The sequence below is a fragment of the Myxine glutinosa genome, chromosome 12, assembly GCF_964187855.1.
Source record: "Myxine glutinosa chromosome 12, kmMyxGlut1.1, whole genome shotgun sequence".
NCBI classification, from domain to species: domain Eukaryota; kingdom Metazoa; phylum Chordata; class Myxini; order Myxiniformes; family Myxinidae; genus Myxine; species Myxine glutinosa.
Window position 1 is genome coordinate 93,348,034 of NC_136272.1, and position 19,576 is coordinate 93,367,609.

The window sequence follows — 19,576 nt, forward strand, 5'->3', positions numbered from 1 at the left end:
GCTGCTAAATGACATGTTTCTGGAGAAATGCGCTTCCAATATATCATCTACTTATTGGAGTGCTATTTCTCCTATCTTCAACACTTCACTAGCACCTTGGGGTTCCGCTTTTTACTTATCATCATGGATTTCCATTTCTCTGGAGCAAACAAAACTGTCCATCTCAATCCCCATTGGCTAATGTACAGTCACGTGAAAAAGTAAGTACACCCCATTTAAAGTTTTGACTTTTTTTTTTTTTTTTTTTTTTTTTGTATACTGAATCGAGGCTCGTGAAAGAGCTAACATTTACTTCACAAACAAATCAACCAGACAAACAAAATATATAAAAAGCGGGAGCAGAAAACAAGATGGGGAGAGAAGGTGAAGCACACAAACACAACATTTGAGAGCAGGGAGATGTGTGGAAGGGAGAGGGCTTGGGGGGAGGAGGCATGGGAAGGGGGGGGGGGGGGGGTGGAGGGAGAAGTATAAAACACAAGGACACCAATGACTTCCAGGACAGAAGTTGGTATTTCAAAAAAGTGGAATTGGGGTGAAATTAGCGGGGGTAGAAAAGATCAAGGTTTTGGATGGGGGAAGATAAGAGATGGTGGTGAACAGCTGTTTTAAAGACCTGGAGGGTGGAGTGGGATTGAAGAGAGTGAGGGAGTTTGTTCCAGAGGCGGGAGAAAAGAGGAATGAAGGAGTGAAGGTGAGCAGAGAGTCTTGATTTTGGCAGTTTGACCATAAGAGGGTTGCAGGCAGATCTTGTGCGACCTGTAGGAATATTTGCGGGACAGAGCCCAGAGAGAGCTGGGGGGGGCAAGGCCAGAGAGGAGTCGGTAGAAGATGGAAAGACCACCAACCTGCCTGCGGTGAGTGAGTGAGAGGCCCTTGGAGTTAGCTTCATCGCGGGAGATTCCAATGATTCTGAATGCTTTGGATTCAACAGCGTGAAGACGAGCTAGGTGTGAGGCAGGAGCACCAGCCCAGAGGGGAGAGCAGTATTCCATTGAGCTGCGGATGAAAGCCTTGTATGTGGTGAGGAGCTCAGGTGTGCCAAGGAAGGACTTCGCACGACGGAGGATGCCCAGTCGGCGACTGGCTTTGGAGGCCAGATTTGAAATGTGGTTTTCCCAGGAAAGATCATGGCAGATAGTGAGACCCAAAAGCTTGAGTGACAGAACTTCTTGGAGAGGATTATTCAGAAAGTGGATGGGAGGGTTGTCCAGTCGGTCTTTTCGGAGAGACATCGTAAGAGTGTGAGATTTGTCAGGATTGAAAGACATGTTCCACTTGTTTGCCCAGTCTGTGATTTTGTCCAGGTCTGCAGAGAGTGAGGAGGCAGCAGACTGCCGATCTGAGGGATGAAGAATGGAGCGACAGAGAGTAGAGTCATCAGCAAAGAGATACAGAGGATTTTCAAGAGAGTCAGAGAGATCATTGATGAAGACCAGAAAAAGGACAGGGCCTAGAACACTGCCTTGTGGAACTCCAGCCTGAACAGGAAGCGGAGATGAGAGAAACCCATTCAGGGCCACACGTTGACTACGACTAGAGAGGAAGTCCGCCAGCCATGCGTGGAGATTTCCATGGATACCAAAAGAGGAGAGTTTGGTGAGCAGAGCGGGGTGCCAGACCGTATCGAAGGCACGTGATATGTCAAGGGAGACTGCTCTAATTTCCTGTTTGGCATTGAGGACCTCCATCCATTGTTGAGAAAGCAGAAGCAGCATGTCCAGAGTAGAGTGTCCAGGTCTGAAACCAAATTGATGATCAGAGATACAGCCATTGGAGAAGAGGAAAGATTTCATATCTGAAGCAATGATGGATTCCATGACTTTGCTGATAATTGGGAGAAGGCTGATTGGTCTGTAGTTGCTGGGATCTGTTTTTGCACCTTTTTTGTGCAAAGCGGTGATGTTGGCAGATTTCCAAGCAGATGGAAGATGACCTTGAGCAAAAGAGAGGGTGAATAGAACAGAGAGAGGGAGTGAAAGAGCGGAAGAACAGGATTTTAGGACCCGTGGGCTGATGCCGTCAGGTCCAGTTGCAGAATCCGAGTCGAGGGTTGACAGAAACTTTTCCACCTTGTCAGGAGGAAAGGACACAGAGTCCAGGAGCAGCTGGGTACGACTGGGTACGGTGGGTACAGAGAGGGATGGGTTTGGGACACAAGATTTAGAGGCAAACACAGAGTTGAGGCATTCAGCTTTTTCGCGTGCGGAGTCAGCCGTGTGGCCATTTGAGGTGAGGGAGGGGATGGAGGGGGAACAAACACCAGAAACTGATTTGACCAGACGCCACCAGGATTTGGAAGAGGGAGACAGATAAGAGAGTTCGGTCCTGAGAACGGAGAGATATTGTTTCCTGGCTCTCCTGAGCGTGGACACACACTTGTTTCGGGCTTTGTTTAAGGAAATGAGATTTCCTTCCGTTGGATTTGCTTTCCAGGAGACGAAAGCAAGTTGTTTCTGGGCAATAGCCTCACCACAAGATTCTGTGTACCATGGACGGGAGGAAGGGTATGACAACAGAAGACGAGATGGGATAAATCTGTGCATGAGAGAGAGCAGTTTGCTTTGGAAGAATTCCCAGGAAGAATTTATGTCAGAGGCAGTAGAGATGGGAGACCAGTCCAGATGATTGATGGCTGCTTGAAGACCATGCCAGTTGGCCTGAGTGAAATGCCAGACTCGTCGACGCTGAGGAGGCTCTCTGAGAATGGTCAGAGAGATGTCCACTTTAACAAGCACATGATCAGAAGAGCCGATTGGAGCAGAAGAAGAGCAGCAGACATTTTCAGGGAAGTTAGTCATAACCAAGTCCAGAAGAGAAGATGCTCCGTTGACTGAAATCCGGGTCGGGAAATTGACAGTTTGTGTCAGTCCCAGTGAGTCACAGAAGTCCTTTGCTGAAGAGCCATGGCTGGTGAGAGAGGTACCCACACCCAGCCAACTGGCATGGTGACAGTTGAAATCACCACATATGAGGAAGAGAGAGTTGGGATGGGTAGATAGAAGTTGGTCCATATTCTCAGACAGCGAGATGTAGATGGAGTCATCACTGTTTGGTGGACGGTACAACACACATATGAACAAAAGGTGGGAGCGAAGGGGAAGCCGTAGCCAAAGGTATTCCTGGGGGTGAGGTGGAGAGAGGGCAGTGCAGGGCGAGTGAGGAAGAGAGTTTTTTATAAAGATAGCAACCCCACCTCCAGGACGAGGCTCAGGTCTATCATACCGGAGTAGGGAGTAACCTGGGAGAGATACCAAGGAATCAGAGACATCGTGAAGGAGGAAAGTTTCTGTTAAGCAGATCACGTCTGGTTTGTCAGAAGCAACCTGTATGGAGAGATCAGACATGTTTGAGCGAAGGCCCCGGATGTTTGAGGTCCATACTGTTAAGGAAGAGGAAGGGGGAGCATCGGATACAGAACAGGGGGGGGGGGGGAGCGGTAGGGTAAGATGTGGAAGAGGAGGAAGAGGTAGGGAGAGCTGTTGAAGGTGTGTAAGAGATTACAGAATAGCTCAGAGAAAGGGAAGGATGGGGCAGACAAAAGGTTTGATGGTGATTGGGAGAGGTGCAGTGAGGTGTTATTTGACGAGGGGGAAGAGCGACGCAGAAGGTTGAGGGAGATGAAGGTGAAAGTTGGAAGGGGGAAGAAGCGGGGAGGACGCTTTGAGGGGGAGGGGTGAGAGGGGAGTCTAGGAGGGGAGGAGTGAGGGAGAGTCTCGGAGGGGAGGGGTGTGGGGGGAGATTTGAAAGGAATGGGTGATTGGGAAGATTTGGAGGGGAGGGGCAAGGGGGAAGATTTGAAAGAGATGGGTGATGGGGATGATTTGGAGGGGATGGGCAAGGGGGTAGATTTAGAGGGGAGGGGTGATGGGAAATGGGATTTTGGGGTGATGGGATATTGAAAAATGTACGATTTATGGGAAACGAACATTTATTGCAAAATGAGTTTCTTGAGACATTCGAGTCAAAAATACGTTTGAGGACGCTGGAGGGAGGATGGAGTGCTGGAGAGTTTAGGGAATGAATGAAAGATGCACTATAAGAGATGGAATTTTTTTTTGGAATGAATGGATTTGGTGAGCAAGTCGAAAGCATCCTTTTATAGAAGAAGACACTTTTTTTACATACAGACACTTTTTCAACATATTTCAACATACAGCTATTTGATCTTCATTTCAACAATATTGATAGATAAAGGTGATATAATATAACAAATATTATGAAACATTTACATTTTGTAGTCCATTGTATAATTAAAAATAAACATAAATGCAAATTTCTCATGTGGAAAAAGTAAGTACACCCCAACATTTATCACTACTTCAAATACCTAAAATTAGAATCAGGTGCACCAGCTCAGGTGCAAATGATTAGAACATCGTTGGAGAGGATCTTGGAGGAACCTGCCTTCTTTAAACCTCAGACATTTAGTTTGGTTTGCTCTTTGTTCTTGAAGTGTGCGGCGTCACCATGCCTAGATCAAAAGAGCTCTCTGAGGCCTTCAGAAAGAAGGTTATAGATGCCCAAGAGTCTGGGAAGGGATTTAAAAAGATCTCCAAACAATTTGAAATCAATCATTCGACTGTCTGGAAGATCATTGACAAGTGGAGAAGATTCCAAACAACTGCCAACTTCTTCAGGCCAGGCCGCCCCAGCAAGTTCAGCCCGAGAGCAGACTGCAAGATGCTGAAAGAAGTCTCTAAGAACCCCAGAATGTCATCACAGGACCTACAGGTAGCTCTTGCCACTGTTGATGTCAAAGTGCACGAGTCTACCATTAGAAAGAGGCTGCACAAATTTGATCTACATGGGAGGTGTGCCAGGAGGAAACCTTTGCTGTCCCTAAAGAACATCAGGGCAAGAATAAAGTTTGCCAATGAACACCGAGGCAAAGACCAGCACTTCTGGAACAATGTGCTCTGGACAGATGAGTCAAAGGTAGAGCTATTTGGCCACAGTACCAGAAGACATGTATGGCGAAAACCAAAGACAGCATTTGACCACAAGAACCTGAAACCAACTGTAAAGCATGGTGGTGGAAATGTTATGGTGTGGGGCAGCTTTTCTGCATCAGGGCCTGGGCAGCTCACCATCATAAAATCCACTATGAATTCTTCATTGTACCAGAGGGTGCTTTTTTTTTTTTTTTTTTTTTTGTATACTGAATCGAGGCTCGTGAAAGAACTAACATTTATTTCACAAACAAATCAACCAGACAAACAAAATATATAAAAAGAGGGAGCAGAAGACAAGATGGGGAGAGAAGGGGAAGCACACAAACACAACATTTGAGAGCAGGGAGAAGTGTGGGAGGGAGAGGGCTTGGGGGGAGGAGGCGTGGGAAGGGGGAGGGGGGGAGAAGTATAAAACACAAGGAGACCAAGGACTTCCAGGACAGAAGTTGGTATTTCAAAAAAGTGTAGGCTTTGGGGTGAAATTAGCGGGGGTAGAAAAGATCAAGGTTTTGGATGGGGGAAGATAAGAGATGGTGGTGAACAGCTGTTTTAAAGACCTGGAGGGTAGAGTGGGATTGAAGAGAGTGTAGGGGAAATGGTGGGGTGAGACTCAGGAGACTCCAATATGACCGAAACAGCTTTATAAAGTAAGGATTTATTATCATTTGGTAAGTCACTTGTTTCAATTCAATAAAGACTACAATAGCTAAACGGATTGTTAATTCAAGTCGTTGGTTCTTCTTCTTCGGCCGGTCCTCTCTCAGCGCTGCTCACAGGGTTCCGTTCCGTTCCGTAGGTCAGAGCTTCTGGTCACAAGTGCTCCTGACTCATCGTTTGCTCTGGTTTTTATGGGCCTTGTCGCGCTAATCCTTTCTCCGCTAATGCCCCGAGGTCATGCATGCACCGAGTCCTGGCATCAGCTCGCTCCCCTCCTGCTGCGAGTTCCGTTTACCAAACGATAGGGGGGTGCTCCAGCCTGGGGCTGTGACCAGGTGGACAAGAGATTACCATGTTCGTGCACATTCTTGGCATCCATTTACGAAATCGTTACCAGTCTTTAATCAATGAGTTACCAGTGCCAATCAATAAGTTACACTGAGTTACACTTCCACAATTCCCTCATCTTTTTGTTTTTGTTTATATTAACCATTAATCTAAACATCAATATAAGTAAACAGTCAATCACTACAAGTAAACATCATTACAAGTATAAGTAAATAATCAATCACTGCAAGTAAACATCATTACAAGTATAAGTAAATAATCATAACTTTGGTAATCAAATTCCCTTAGGCATACACCGTCATCCTGCAAGAATCACAAAACATTTCGTTGGTCATTGACTCCTTCCATATTGTTCAATCTATTGCATTTGCATCACAAATATATTTTCAAAACAACACTTCACCATCACCAAGATACAACAATTTCACTTCATTTTCAAGTTTTGTAAAGCATCTGCACCATCTGGCAAAAACGTTTGCCTCCACACAAATGTTGACTTTGTTTGAAAGGAAGGGCTGATCACTTGTGTTTGAATCCAGGTATGAAACATTTTCTCCTAATGTCTTCATAGCTCCTGCACTACTTCGTGTAGGATTTCGCTGTTGTGGTAACATTGCGGAGTCATAGACTGACCCTGCTCTCCTTGTAGCATTCTTGCCACTTTTTGCTGTAAACCATTGTAATTCCTGAACAAGGCCTTCACCCAGTTGTAGTCGACTTGCCTCCTCCCTCATTGTGAGTGGGCAGCAAGTATTGGTGTGACGTTGATTGGCCAGCAAGATGTGGAACAGGGATGCCGGATGCATCCACAATGATGTTGGGGCCATGGTGTTCAGGTCATCCATGGTCCATACCAGGAGTGGCCCGCAGAATCGTGCACAGCTGTTGTGACAAGGGCACAGCCGTTTTTTGCAGCTCCATGCTGGTTCCCCGGACGTTGGTGAAGTAATAACTTATGTCCCCGCATTTCACAGAGGTTGCAGGTAAAATGTCGTTGTCCTGCAACTTCTGATGTGGTGAATGTTCGAAGCCTTCGAACAAGAGTAAGTGATCGCCTTTCTTTCATATGTTGCAGTGTGATCCAGGCAAATGGTCACCTAAATTTCCTTGGTGAAGGTAAGCATCCATCTCCAAGTTACACGGGAGAATGTCTTCATCATTCTTTGAGAAAGAGGGTGTATGCCACGATTAACTTCATTTTTTAGCCACAAATTTTCTTTCTCGAACTTCTTCCCAATTCCGTTAGCACTCCCTTCAAAATGTGATCTCATCTTATCCTTATGCTCAGTCACATCTGAATCTGCTTTCCACACACACTGAATCAGATAGGGTACATCTTACCATGAAATCAGCATAATCATGTATATCTTCCGACAGTTTCACATTCAACAATTTGTTGTTTTTCCTTAACACAAAAAGTTATATTCATTTATATGCGTCACACAAATAATATTCAATCAGGTATGTATTTTATTACTAAACTAAGAATAGCATCCACAATTGCTTTCAGGTTAATATAGTTCAAAAATTAACTCATGCAGGTATTTTAGCACTACTCTAAGAAAATAAATTGTATATGATTACAATCACAAACGGGAATACCTAATTCCCAACAACAATTTTCCCAAACCAACAAATTAAGCATAATGTATTATTACCATAATTCCTCTCCACTTTTTTCTTTTCCCTCTTTTTTTTTTTGCCTAACAGTGTGTCACTCGTGGTGATATGAGTTCACTGATATTGTAATTGACACAACTCATAACATTGTCGTTATGCCATTATCTTAATTCTACTGTATTCATTTGCAACATCACTTGATTTAATCTTTTAATCTCAGTAATTATGTCGCCATAAAAGTCTTCCTTTTCTGGTTCCACATTTCTTTCCTCATTTGTCACTTCATGCGTTATCATCGTGTTGTTGGTTACCTTATTCAAACACACCGTCACTAAGGCTTTCAAGCAAGCCACCACTAAAACAATTGCCAATATAACTACTAAACCAACAAACAAGTCTGCTACTCCTTGTATATATTCATACCTATGACATAATTATATGTTGATGACATTCAACATTATATACCAAACTAACAAGCTTCCTAAAAGGTAAATAAAGAAAATCCCTTAATATGTAACATAAATCAGATTATTTGTCTTACCCTGATCCCCCTATCTCCCGGGGTTGAACTCAATCCCCTGATCATGAGTGTAGTTGTGATACATTTTTTACTCATGTTGTATTAATATCAGCAGGTAATTGTATGTCATGTAGGCAAATAAATGTCACTATCCCAAGTAGGAATATCACATGTTGAAAATGTAATGTTTATCAATGCAAGGGGTGTTAAAATGTAATTCAAATGACTGTAAATCACGACTATCATTTATCTGCCACTGAATGTTCTGCTGGGCTGCTAGGTGCAGCCTCATTTTCTGTGGGATCGTCCACCTTAGCCCCATGTGCTTGTTTGCAATGAGGGGCATGAATCCAACTTTCTATTTTGGGTCCATATTTTTTCCCTATTCTTATCAATCTCCTATGGTTTGTCATTTCGTTCCAAGATACCGCAACCAAAGGTTTTAACCAAAGCTCTACCAAACTATTTCCAATTTGAACAAAAAATGCCAGTGAAACAATGATTCGAAGAATTAACTTCAAGGGGTCAATAAATTTATTCTATAGCCAGATCTAATTTTCCCATCCAATAGTTTGCCTTGCCACATGTCATATTATACCACTTTAATAAACCTTCGAAAAATGTTTCCCATCTCAACAAATTTCCTTTTTTCAAATAGCCATGTGTAACTTACGTATTTAACTACAATTTCCTCTCAATTTGTTTTGCCTAACTGGCCGCAAAAGTGGCTGCCAGCATGCAGTACCGTTTTTTATCTACCAAGGAAGTGTTCGTCCACACAAGACCTCTACCAAAATGTTGTTTGTAAAAACAAATCTGGGATTTCTGATTACATGGATGCACACTCTCAGGACATTTTCAGGCTGCTGTTAACAATCCACTACGATAAATTAATTCCTTTACCCACAATCAAATAATTAGTACAAATTGAGGATATTATCCCTATCACATTCTTTTATAGATTCATGATGTTGGATCTAATTTTTTCCAATAATTTTCCACTGCTGTAAGGAAGAACAATAGCTCTCATAAGTCTTAGTAATATCGTACTTAATTTACGCAGCATCGAATAATTTATTTACTATCCTTTCTCATCTGTTAACCAGTGACTTTGTTTGAACTCCAGAACTGAAAAACTCATAATAGTTCAAACCAGCAAAATTTTCTTTACTATTTTCCCATATCATCTATGCCTAAAACACATCCATACATACAGCACAATTTATATGCTGATAAAATTCAAGTTTATATATATAAAGATCCATGAGCAGAGTACTCTGGGAAGTCAGTGTAAGACCTCTCCAAAATTTGGCTAATTTTGTACTCCCACATTTTTATGAAGCTCATATCCATAAATAGCTTTGATTCTCATATAAATTCGATCACAGTGGAATCCCAAGATTACTCCCAATTTTTACTATTAATGATTAGCTGCTCATAACTCAGCAAATCAAATCTTTATTCTCCATCTCCCTTGACAAAAGTGATAATTTTCATAACCAAATTATATTTCTATTTTTTTTAATTTTACGAATTCTCTCGATATGCGATCCCATCCCCATGGAACTATCTATTTTTTTTTTTTTCAGACAAGGCACACTGTCGGTGTCAACAATCTTGTAAGCTTGATACACAAAAACAAAAACAACAAACACAAACATTGATACACAAAACACACACACATGCATGCATTATGCATATTTGTTTGCGTTGGAACCATTATTTACAGATCAGGTTGGGTGTCAGTTTTATTTCATTTTCATAAAATTTGTCCTTCAATTTTATAAATGCTAATACGCAAATGGACCAAAAAGTTTTATTTTTTTATTTTTTTATTTTTTAGAAAACCCCTATGATGTCACATTGAAATTACCCTTTCAGTTCCCACCATAATTTATCCAAATTTGACTACACACCCATTTGCATGTCAGTCGACCACTGACCTATCAATCATGCAGAACACTAGTCCGAAATTCCCACCTGATCATCATGTGACTCTTGTCACTTGGTTTCAAAAATTTGCAAAGCAATTGTTCCAACTTTGTAAATTTAAAATTGTGTGCCCAACATAAAAGATCCAATTTCGGCATTTGATCAATTAATTACTAATTTGCTTACAAGCAAAAGAAAAAATGAATAATTCTTGCTCCGAAAACTTTTCAGACCCAAGAATCATTGACAGTTATTCATGTTTGTCCAGTAATCTAATTTGTTGAGGCCAATCGTCATTTGGGATTTGTCGCAATGAAGGCCTAATCATTGTCTGAGGTATCGGTCAGCACTGGTACCCTTGATCTTGGTTTACCCTATTAACTTGTCTTCCTTTTGGTATACGGACATCCTCTTTTCCAATGTCCCATCCGTCCACACTTGAAACACCGGTTTCTGTCGTTGCCTGGGCTGTGCACCTGTGCACTTGTATTGCTGGGCTGCATCTCTACATCCCTGAGTTGCCACTGCAATCTCTCGTTATCTCCTGAAACACGAAAAAATTCTCTGTACCGTCCTTTTTGGGGAGACAACTGGAAATCAGATGGGACAACTGTCACTTTCATTCCTAATTTCGAGGGCAGTTGTGCATTTGTCTCCTCCACTGTATCCTGTATCCTTTTTATTTTAAGTTCTAGATCCGTTATCCGTTCTTGCTGTTCCCGTTGTCTGGATTCACCATCCCAAAGATGGAATGCAAGCCAGTCTACCGTTAGATTCTGTCTCTTCCTGGCTTTCAATCTTTGTTCCAATCTTTCCAATCGACTTCGCTCAAATGTACCATCTCTTGGAAACTCCTCATCATGTCCCTTTGTCCACAAATACCAATTTTCGACCTGCCTTATAGCTTCGGCACCATAACGGTCGTACATATGATGTGTACAAGTACCTTTTTGTGGAATCTCTGGTTGTCCTTGTGTATTCTTGCAGGCTCCATTTCCCATTCTGCCTTTTATGAAAGTAGCGTTGGATGTGTTGTAGTTTGTTCCTCTAAAGCTTCACTCGTACCTCCAGGAAGGATCTCTCCACCTGTTCAAACGGTGATTTCCAGAGAATCTCCCTCACCTGTGGCTTTTGCACAATCCAATCTCACAGATCAGTATTTGCAGATGAGCCAGAGGGTCAGTATGAAATGGGTGAATCCTCAGGTGTCCGCTCTGTTGAAGGGGAAATCACACAATGGTAACCGCACATATATATCTATATATAAACTCACCACCTTGCTCAATTTTCCAAGGTTGTCTTCACATTGATAATATCTCACAAAGATATCAAAGCTTCTTTCTTGAGACCGCATTTTCATCAATCAAACAATCAATATATTCAATTCAATTTATTCAGTTCAATTTATTCAGTTAAATTTATTCAGTTCAATTCAATTATTCAATTTCAATTAATTTATCAATATTCATCAATAAATCAAATTAATCATTTTGGATGACTCCTTGCATAAGCCCTTTCCCCAATGATGTCAGGACAGGTCCATCCATTGACTGAGATCGAATCTCATCGGTCGTCACCTCTGGTTCATACCTCATGTCAATTGATGAATCACCGTCCTGTCCTAGGGTCATATCTGACATATTTCCCCATTTTGCCTGGTCTCCACAAATTTTCTTTGCAACCACTAAAGGCAACTCATCCTTCATTCGTGAGACAGCCAAAATGGATGGCAGATATTAAAGTTCATTGGGAAAAATATCTCATCATTTTTCTTTTAATAGTACCCAAAATCTCTTGGCAATATAAATTTCGTAAAACTCCTGAAATAAGACTGTAAAATTCCTTCAATCATGCTAAATTTTGAAACTCCATCGCTTGTAACACCCAATTGATCCCATAGGGCTTGAAAGTTCTTTCCCAAGTTCATGCAATCATTCTGCATTTGAACCCTATGATATCATTCATAATAATCATCATGATCTTATAGTCATGGTCCTATCACCATCATCTATTTAAAACGAACATTTCCTTTATCACCACAGCTATGTGGTATAATCAACAATAGAATAAGACTGTACATAGCATCAGGCTACCTCATGGCCACTTAGTATATCTATTGACAATAAGTCATAACAATATCGAATAATCATTGAACAATTCAAAAAATCGCTTCCACTGCTCCAGCCGCAGCATTCGTCATTTTGTCTGCTCATCCGCGTGACCAAAACGAAATAAAGGGAGCTCAACCATTACACAGCGCTTTTAATGGCGCATGCCATAGGACCTCAACGCAATTTCGACTCGGCCAGAAAACGAGCAAATTTTGCAGGATGTTAACTGGAATTAGTCGTGAAAATATATCCAAAATACACAAAAAATACACACCCACAAAAATAAACAACAAACCCAAACAAACCCAAGGTCGACCCTCTTACACAGTAAATTACATCATTTCAGCATCGTATTGATTGCTGAAATATTCCAGGGTTTATACACACCTTAAAAGAGGTATGCGTGGTGTTGCCCCCTCCCACGTTTATTCCAGGGTTTATACACACCTTAAAAGAGGTATGCGTGGTGTTGCCCCCTCCCACTTTTAATTCCTCATTAAATTCCTCATTAAATTACTCATTAAATTACTTATTAAATTACTTATTAAATTACTCATTAAATTACTTATTAAATTACTCATTAAATTACTTATTAAATTACTCATTAAATTACTCATTAAATTACTCATTAAATTACTCATTAAATTACTTATTAAATTACTCATTAAATTACTTATTAAATTACTCATTAAATTACTCATTAAATTACTCATTAAATTACTCATTAAATTACTTATTAAATTACTCATTAAATTACTCATTAAATTACTCATTAAATTACTTATTAAATTACTCATTAAGTTACTCATTAAATTACTCATTAACTTAACTTACATAGTTTCAGCATTGTATTGATTGCTGAAATATTCCAGGGTTTATACACACCTTAAAAGAGGTATGCGTGGTGTTGCCCCCTCCCACGTTTATTACTCATTACATCGTTTCAATTAAAAACATCGCTTCTACTGCTCCAGCCGCAGCATTCGTCACTTTGTCTGCTCATCCGCATGACCAAAACGAAATAAAGGGAGCTCAACCAGTACACAGCGCTTTTAATGGCGCATGCCATAGGAACTCAATGCAATTTCGACTCGGCCAGCAAACGAGCAAATTTTGCAGGATGTTAACTGGAATTAGTCGTGAAAATATATCCAAAATACAAAAGAAATACACACCCACACAAATAAACAACAAATTCCGTTCAACAGAACAAACATTTCCTCTATCATGACATACATGTCTTCAAAATTATATGACCAAGAGAAAAAGTAAAACTAATTAACACTGCGGGCAGTGATGATCCGGGGACCATACCGCTCCATCCTGATTGGACGAGTGCGTGCTAGAGTCGTTAACAGCGACAGTCCAGATCCGATTGTTCAAAATTTCAACTCAATCGATCGAAAAAATGAACGCAGGGATGCATTTTAAAGGTGCAGTGGCACTAACTGAGTTGCCACGAATATGGCCACGAAATTGCCAATATGGCCATCACAAAATATTTTCCTTAATCAATTGGCTCATAGCATAACCAATCTGCAAGTATCTCATCCGAAGATGTATCTCTGAGGAATTTTAATTAAATAAGTCATTTATAAATCAACGAGTTAATTTATTAAATGATTAATCAATAAATCAAAATTTTTCTTGACAGCCACATCACTTGGTCAGTGTCATGTCCAAATATCAGCTTCCTTACTCAAAAGGTGCCTGAGTTAATGTAATGTAATTACTGTAATAAGATTACTGCAATTACTGTAATGATTACTGTAATTACTGTAATTACCGGAACTGTAATTACTGTAATTACCTCAGGTAATTACTGTAATGTAATTACTGTAATGTAATACGAAATGTAATTAATTAAATAAGTACTTCCTTAATCGCTAATAATTAAATAACTCGTGAATTCTTATCCGATTTACTTAACATTTGAGTGTCCCCAAAACGTTGGAGCAAAACGTTGCAACAACGAAAGTGAAACGTTGTAGCGACGTTGTGGAAACGTCAGCAAAACCCAACATTTAAATGTTCCCAAAACGTTGGAGCAAAACGTTGCAACAACGAAAGTGAAACGTTGTGGCGACGTTGTGGAAACGTCAGCAAAACCCAACATTTAAATGTTCCCAAAACGTTGGAGCAAAACGTTGCAACAACGAAAGTGAAACGTTGTGGCGACGTTGTGGAAACGTCAGCAAAACCCAACATTTAAATGTTCCCAAAACGTTGGAGCAAAACGTTGCAACAACGAAAGTGAAACGTTCTGGCGACGTTGTGGAAACGTCAGCAAAACCCAACATTTAAATGTTCCCAAAACGTTGGAGCAAAACGTTGCAACAACGAAAGTGAAACGTTGTGGTGACGTTGTGGAAACGTCAGCAAAACCCAACATTTAAATGTTCCCAAAACGTTGGAGCAAAACGTTGCAACAACGAAAGTGAAACGTTGTGGCGACGTTGTGGAAACGTCAGCAAAACCCAACATTTAAATGTTCCCAAAACGTTGGAGCAAAACGTTGCAACAACGAAAGTGAAACGTTGTGGCGACGTTGTGGAAACGTCAGCAAAACCCAACATTTAAATGTTCCCAAAACGTTGGAGCAAAACGTTGCAACAACGAAAGTGAAACGTTGTGGTGACGTTGTGGAAACGTCAGCAAAACCCAACATTTAAATGTTCCCAAAACGTTGGAGCAAAACGTTGCAACAACGAAAGTGAAACGTTGTGGCGACGTTGTGGAAACGTCAGCAAAACCCAACATTTAAATGTTCCCAAAACGTTGGAGCAAAACGTTGCAACAACGAAAGTGAAACGTTGTGGCGACGTTGTGGAAACGTCAGCAAACCACAACATTTGAATGTTCCCAAAACGTTCCAACAACAAATGATCACAAGTAATTATCACATTGCAATGACCTCTAAACATTCCTAAACCAATAAGCTAGTCTGGCGATGCCAAATACCCCACACCCCTGTCATCCCAGAAGTCACTGTTTGCCACAACCATTATTTGGAAGTCTTTTGCTGTCAAAACTCAATTTCTCTGCTGTCAAAGGCCCAAAACCCGGCCTCTGTGACTTCTCCGCCAATTGTCACTTTCTCTTGACAAAAACAAACATCTTCTATATTTATCCCATTAAAATCCCATTAAAATCCCATTAAAATCCCATATCTTGTCACCCTTTGCATTGTTGAAAGCAATTAATTCCATAACTCAATATTACCTCACATCGTTACATCCTTACATCCTTACACCCACTTTTGTCCACAAATCTTTTTTTAGAAGTGAAACAAAATTTGTCTGTACTTTGTCTCATAGAATCCACAGTACCAGCATCGCAACCTCCCATCTGTCTATACCTTGTCACAACTCCAATTCATTCTTCAAGGCACAACCCAGAGTGATTTGAGAACTATACCCAGAGTTCTATACAATACCCAGTTTCAGAGAGTAAACAGTTATATACTTTTTCATTATTTTTCCATTTAACTTGTTCAAAGAACGTTCATTTCGCAAAATCGAACCAACCACAACCTTCGCCATTAATATCTATTGTAAGCGTGCCGAATCAATAAGTATCACTTTTCCTATGAGCCTCGACCAGAGGGTGGTTGTTACTCACAAACACTCGTCGCTAGCTGTTCCATTGTCTGTTGATTTTCATTCTGCTGCCTATTTCCATTGAGCCATCAGAGTGGAATTTGGAATTTTTTATTTCTCTGAGCTCATGAAAGTGGTGACAATGGGTGGTCTGCCATTGCTTTTCCACAAAAGCACTTAATTATTGTCTTTCATTCAACCGTGAAGCATGTCTCAAAGGCTTAGTGGCGGACCTGGACAAAATTTGATGCAATTTTGGTGTTTAACCAGGATAAATTTGGAACAGCCCTTAAACTAACACCAAGCAGATCAATTTTTATTTTATTATTATTATTTTATTTTTTTTATTTTTATTTTTGAAGCTTAATCGCAGATAAATCTTTCACCTTTCAATAAAATATTTGTACCAACCAAATCTGCGAGCATGGGGCGCAGAGAAAATACACACAAAAAAAACAATAACCCTGCAGTAACAACTTCAACCCAGGTTGAGGTTGAGGGTTCACACAAACGCTTTGCTCCTCGCAAAGCGTCCGCCAATGGGAATTAAAGGGAGGGAGAAGGAGCGGGAGCAAGAGACAGGGTGCCGGAATGGACATGAGGGACAATGAGGGACATTGAGGGAGTGTTGGTATGCAATTTTCATCCAATCGCCATCTTTCACAATAATTCTGGACCGGCATGAGGTGGCGTTGTCTGTCATGAATTTATTTGTTGATCGAACGAGTTTTAGACATGGCGGGAAAACTGAAAAAAATTATTTATTTAAAACGGGTGTACACGATTGTACACGTGTACGGACCTTACCGAACCTTACCGAACCGGCAAACAAATCGCCTCATGGTGCACTTCATGAGCCGATTTGCCTGCAGACCAGAGCAAGGCTTTTAATACCCAGCGTATAATGTCCTCGCAAGCTCACAAATAAATAGAATCATTTAAAACGTTCCATCCTTGGATTACCTATGGACAATCACAAGTCCCACACACCAAATCCTCCATGTATATACACATAACTATTCCCAAGTTCGTAAATCATACTGGACAAAAACAAGACACACTCACCTTTAAAGGTCTTGTATGTGTCCAATTGATCTCAGCGGTGCCTCCAAATTGTAGGGGAAATGGTGGGGTGAGACTCAGGAGACTCCAATATGACCGAAACAGCTTTATAAAGTAAGGATTTATTATCATTTGGTAAGTCACTTGTTTCAATTCAATAAAGACTACAATAGCTAAACGGATTGTTAATTCAAGTCGTTGGTTCTTCTTATTCGGCCGGTCCTCTCTCAGCGCTGCTCACAGGGTTCCGTTCCGTTCCGTAGGTCAGAGCTTCTGGTCACAAGTGCTCCTGACTCATCGTTTGCTCTGGTTTTTATGGGCCTTGTCGCGCTAATCCTTTCTCCGCTAATGCCCCGAGGTCATGCATGCACCGAGTCCTGGCATCAGCTCGCTCCCCTCCTGCTGCGAGTTCCGTTTACCAAACGATAGGGGGGTGCTCCAGCCTGGGGCTGTGACCAGGTGGACAAGAGATTACCATGTTCGTGCACATTCTTGCCATCCATTTACGAAGTCGTTACCAGTCTTTAATCAATGAGTTACCAGTGCCAATCAATAAGTTACACTGAGTTACACTTCCACAAGAGTAAGGGAGTTTGTTCCAGAGGCGGGAGAAAAGAGGAATGAAGGAATGAAGGTGAGCAGAAAGTCTTGATTTTGGCAGTTTAACCATAAGAGGGTTGCAGGCAGATCTTGTGCGACCTGTAGGAATATTTGGGGGACAGAGCCCAGAGAGAGCTGGGGGGGGGGGGGGGGCAAGGCCAGAGAGGAGTCGGTAGAAGACGGAAAGACCACCAACCTGTCTGCGATGAGTGAGTGAAAGGCCCTTGGAGTTAGCTTCATCGCGGGAGATTCCAATGATTCTGAACGCTTTGGTTTCAACAGCGTGAAGACGAGCTAGGTGTGAGGCAGGAGCACCAGACCAGAGGGGAGAGCAGTATTCCATAGAGCTGTGGATAAAAGCCTTGTATGTGGTGAGGAGCTCAGGTGTGCCAAGGAAGGACTTCGCACGACGGAGGATGCCCAGTCGGCGACTGGCTTTGGAAGCCAGATTTGAAATGTGGTTTTCCCAGGAAAGATCATGGCAGATAGTGAGACCCAAAAGCTTGAGTGACAGAACTTCTTGGAGAGGATAATTCAGAAAGTGGATGGGAGGGTTGTCCAGTCGGTCTTTTCGGAGAGACATCGTAAGAGTGTGACATTTGTCAGGATTGAAAGACATGTTCCACTGGTTTGCCCAGTCTGTGATTTTGTCCAGGTCTGCAGAGATTGAGGAGGCTGCAGACTGCCGATCTGAGGGATGAGGAATGGAGCGACAGAGAGTAGAGTCGTCAGCAAAGAGATAGAGAGGATTTTCAATAGAGGCAGAGAGATCATTGATGAAGACCAGAAAAAGCACAGGGCCCAGAACACTGCCTTGGGGAACTCCAGTCTGAACAGGAAGAGGAGATGAGAGAAACCCATTCGGGGCCACACGTTGACTACGACTAGAGAGGAAGTCCGCCAGCCATGCGTGGAGATTTCCATGGATACCAAACGAGGAGAGTTTGGTGAGCAGAGCGGGGTGCCAGACCGTATCGAAGGCACGTGAAATGTCAAGGGAGACAGCTCTAATTTCCTGTTTGGTGTTGAGGACCTCCATCCATTGTTGAGAAAGCAGAAGCAGCATGTCCAGAGTAGAGTGACCAGGTCTGAAACCAAACTGATGGTCAGAGATCAAGCCATTGGAGAAGAGGAAAGATTTCATATCTGAAGCAATGATGGATTCCATGACTTTGCTGATAATTGGGAGAAGGCTGATTGGTCTATAGTTGCAAGGATCTGTTTTTGCACCTTTTTTGTACAAAGCGGTGATGTTGGCTGATTTCCAAGCAGATGGCAGATGACCTTGAGCAAAAGAGAGTGTGACTAGAACAGAGAGAGGGAGTGAAAGAGCGGAAGAACATGATTTTAGGACCCGTGGGCTGATGCCGTCAGGACCAGTTGCAGAATCAGAGTCGAGGGTTGACAGAAACTTTTCCACCTTGTCAGAAGGAAAGGACCCAGAGTCCAGGAGCAGCTGGGTACGACTGGGTATGGTGGGTACAGAGAGGGATGGGTTTGGGACACAAGATTTAGAGGCAAACACAGAGTTGAGGCATTCAGCTTTTTCACGTGCGGAGTCAGCCGGGTAGCCGTTTGAGGTGAGGGAGGGGATGGAGGGGGAACAAACACCAGAAACAGATTTGATCAGACGCCACCAGGATTTGGAAGAGGGAGACAGATAAGAGAGTTCGGTCTTGAGAACGGAGAGATATTGTTTCCTGGCTCTCCTGAGGGTGGACATACTCTTGTTTCGGGCTTTGTGAAAGGAAATGAGATTTCCTTCCGTTGCATTTGCTTTCCCGGAGATGAAAGCAAGTTGTTTCTGGGCAACAGCCTCACCACAAGATTCCGTGTACCATGGATGGGAGGAAGGGTATGACAACTGAAGACGAGATGGGATAAATCTGTGCATGAGAGAGAGCAATTTACTTTGGAAGAATTCCCAGGATGAGTTGATGTCAGAGGCGGTAGAGATGGGAGACAAGTCTAGATGATTGATGGCTGCTTGAAGACCATGCCAGTTGGCCTGAGTGAAATGCCAGACTCGTCGACGCTGAGGAGGCTCTCTGAGAATGGTCAGAGAGATGTCCACTTTAACAAGCACATGATCATATGAGCCGATTGGAGCAGAAGAAGCGCAGCAGACATTTTCAGGGAGGTTAGTCATAACCAAGTCCAGAAGAGAAGATG

The 19,576-nt window shown here is 42.0% G+C and overlaps 1 protein-coding gene across 2 annotated transcripts in view; it reads left to right on the plus strand.

The window, feature by feature from the left end:
• The window catches only part of LOC137437612 (proton-coupled folate transporter), a 129,273-nt gene that overhangs the window by 103,862 nt on the left and 5,835 nt on the right, over positions 1-19,576 (plus strand). The gene's annotated exons all lie outside the window — the stretch shown is intronic.